Raw genomic sequence first — 3,844 nt, 5'->3', positions numbered from 1 at the left:
TGAAGATTTCTTTATTGGAACTAGTTGGTTCTTATTTTATGGTAATTCTACATCTAACGAAGTTTTCAGTTTATCATAATTGACTGGTTCAGAAATTACCTTATCGGGTTTTACAAATTCTAGTTCTGGTGAAACTGGAATTTCAGCACTTGGTTGAATGTCCAAGGAATCTTGAATATCAGTTGGCTCCTCTTCAACTTCGGCAATGTTGGGCTCTAGTGTCTTTCTACTCTTCAATGTCAATGTTTTACAATACACTTTCCCTGGATTTCTTGGGATCTCTGTATCACTAGGCAAAACACCTTGTGGTTGGTTCCTAAGTTCAGTTGCAAGCTGGCCCATTTGGTTTTCTAGGTTTTTCAATGTGGCTACTTGGCTTTGGATTAAGGTACTTCAATATGTATGCCTTCAATAGGTTTTCTAACCATTAGAAGATTTAGATTGAGGTACCTTCTGAACTTGTTAGGTAAAAATAGGTGGTTGGGTCGGTCTAAGTTAGGCATAAGTGTTATTGGGTCCAGCCCCTTGGTTACTTCAAGAGAAATTAGGGTGGTTTTGCCAAGATGGGTTATAAAAATTTGATTGTAGGCCTTGGCTTCCTCTGTTCTGGTTCTAGTTACCCATGTAATGCATGGATTCTGGGTTTGATGAATATTTTTTGAGAAAATGTCCTTCCCCACAATAAACACAGGCTTCAAATTGATTGGGTGGCTGAGCTGCATAACTGTTAAACCCATTAGTGGTAAATTTTTTAAGTATTGAGGAAATCGAATATACTTGAGATGCTAGTGAAGTGAGAGCATCCATTTCATGTACTCGAGTGACTTGTCTTCCTAATGCTACTTGATTGGTTGGCCATTGATAATTTTTGCTGGCAATCCTCTCAATGATTTCATAAGACTCGTTATAAGACATAGAAAGAAGAGCACTATTAGCAAAAGTGTCCACTACCATCTTTGTGTGAGCATTGAGACCATTATAAAATGTCTCAAGTTGAATGCAATACGGGATTCCATGATGAGGGCACGTTCATAATAATTTTTTGTACCTTTATCATGCCTCATACAAGGACTCGTCATCCATTTGTTGCAAAGTAGTGACCTTGTTCCTTAACTTAGCATTCTTACTAGGCTGTAAATACTTCTTCATAGGGAATCTTTCTGCTAACTCTTGCCATTTGGTAATGGAATGTGGTGGCAATGAGTTCAACCAGGCTCGAGCTCTATCCCATAGTGAATATGGGATCAATTTTTATCGCAGTGAATTTTCAGGTACTCTGGCTAATTTGATAGAATCACTCAGCTCCATAAACACTCTTAATTGAATGTGGGGATCTTCGGTAGGCATTCCACTAAACTGGCCCACTGTCTGAAGCCTCTGGAACATGACTGGATTCAGTTCAAATTGTTGTGCCTCAATTTTGGGTCTCCTAATATCCGGATTAAGATCATGAAACACTGGCGTGGCATACTGTCTTAGTGTAACAGCTCGATTTTAGGACTAGTCAGAATAGTGGTTTCGAGACCCCAAATTCGACGAGGAAAAAAATTTATTTTGATTATATTTGTATGGTCTACTATTTCATGGAATGATTTTGTGAAAATTTCGTTCGAAAATTTCGACGTTTGGGCATTCAATTTAGTGAAAAGGACTAAACTGTAAAAAGTGCAAAAGTTGAGTTCTACATGTTAAAAGTGTCCAATTGCTATGAAATTTTAAATTAGAGGTCCTTAAATGGAAATTAGACCATTGGTTAACTTGTTGGAAAAAATTGAACATAAGATAAGTGAAATAGGATATTTTTAAGTTGGGGGCATTTTGGTCATTTAGTAATTAAAAGAATTAAAAAGGCCAAAATAGCCAAAAATTTGTCCATCTTCAAGCCTTGGCCGAATTTCACAAGGGGGGAGCCATAGTTAGGGTTTTCAAGCTTCCAATCTCCATAGTAAGTGATTCCAAGCCCCATTTTTAATGTTCTTTACGTTTTTGGAGTCCAGGTAACTTGATTTAGCTTATTTGAGCAATAATTTAACCTAGGGTTTATATTTGGAAAAATACCTATAGGTGAAATGTATTTATTTTGATGTTTTATGGTAGAATATGAAGCTTGAAATTATGTTAAATAACTTTTGCTAAGCGATTTTAAGTGAAAACGAGTAAAAAGACACAATCGATAAAAATACCTAATGTTCATAACTAAGTGTTAGAGTGGGAATTCGATGTTGCCATAGAAGGGAAAAAATGTTCAGCATGTCATAATACATAAGAATAAGGGATGAAGTTTAATTTACGAGCTTTGGGGAAAATGTGTAAATAAGTAAAAGTTTAGAGGCAAAATTGTAATTTTTCCAAAGTTTGAGTCAAGGACTTTTTTGATAAATGTGAGTATTAAATAAGTCAAATGTGTTATTATAGATTAAGAAAGAAGTGGAATCGACCTTGATCGGAGAAAAGAAAAGATTAAAAACTAAATTGCTAAATTTTTATATTGTTGCACCAAAGTAAGTTATGTGTAAATAATAGTAATATATTTTTATAAATTTTGAATTATATTTGATATGTGAATTAATATTGAATGTGGAAGGGAAATTGTTTATGAATTATTCAAGTGATGAAGTGGATACAAGTGACATGTCACTAGAGACCAGTGTTACAGTGTTATAGTCTTAGAATGTTACAGTGAGTCCTGGGTGGTGGGTGATCTAGCATGTGTTGCAGACACCTGATAGCTTGTGTGAGCAGGCCCGTGGACATTTCCAGTGTTATTGATCAGTGGTAGCTTCGGCTACATTTCAGTGGTAGCTATGGCTACGTATCAGTGGTAGCTTCGGCTACATATCAGTGTGGCACTTATGTGCTAATTCTCTAAGTATCCGTGTATATTCCCAGTGTTCAACGGGAAATTGACTAAGTGAAAATACATTAGATCATGTAACGGTTAAGTGTAACTGAATGATGAATATATGTGTGGAATTGAATTGAATAGTGATCGAAAGTGAAAAAGTGAAATTATGAAATAGTAGAATTAGCAAAAAAATAGTTTTTGATAGAATCAGTTGTGTGAATTTGAAAAATCACCAAAAATGGTGCAAATCGAATTAGAGAGTGAATATGATATGAAATGAAAGCTTAATGAGTCTATTTTTACATAAAAGAAATAGAGAAAAAAAAAAGACTTATATATTTTGAGATATTTTAAGTTTAGTTAGATAGGGTCAGAATGACTTTGGAATCCCTTGTTCTGAATTTGGAAAATTGTTAAAAATTGTACAAAAATGATTAAGGGCTAAAATTTATATGTTTAGAACCTCGAATGAGTATATTTTCATGTGAAATAAACGTAAGTACAATCTGATTTCAGTACAGTGAGATAATTAATTTTTAGTGCAGAGAGTTCAGAACTATCGATCACTGAAATAGGGGAAACTTTAAAGAATAAACTGTACTTACTGGATAAGCCAAAAATTCTAAAAATTTTATGGTAAGAATATATGTGAATTTATTTTTATGGAAAATTAACAGATCTTAATTTGGAGCTCTGTAATTCAGGATAAAAATAATTTAGGGACTCTGACTTGGATAGACAACTTTGAATATACATGTGCGTGAATAGTAAAATTATAGAAAATGTTATTTATAAGAGTGTTATGTACATTAAGGATGTGGAATGGAGAGGAGGAGGAGGAAAAATAAAATATATGAATGATTTGTATATAAATTGGTCATATGTCGATTATATATGATAAACATTGAATTAGAAATGACATAATGTTTCATTTCAATTAGTTATTATGAATTGAATTGTAAATTCATATGGATGAAACCAAACAATTATTTATTAGCA

General features: G+C 33.6%; 1 non-coding gene across 1 annotated transcript; it reads left to right on the top strand.

The window, feature by feature from the left end:
- Nucleotides 1-1,009: 1,009 nt before the first annotated feature.
- Nucleotides 1,010-1,116, top strand: LOC121221537 (small nucleolar RNA R71). Its single transcript, XR_005918927.1, has one exon. It is a non-coding gene; the product is annotated as a small nucleolar RNA R71 (small nucleolar RNA).
- The last annotated feature ends 2,728 nt before the right edge of the window (nucleotides 1,117-3,844 follow it).

This window comes from Gossypium hirsutum, chromosome D09 (genome assembly GCF_007990345.1).
Source record: "Gossypium hirsutum isolate 1008001.06 chromosome D09, Gossypium_hirsutum_v2.1, whole genome shotgun sequence".
Taxonomy (NCBI): Eukaryota; Viridiplantae; Streptophyta; class Magnoliopsida; order Malvales; family Malvaceae; genus Gossypium; species Gossypium hirsutum.
Note: the sequence above shows the minus strand (reverse complement) of the source record. Positions and strands in the feature narration are given on the sequence as shown.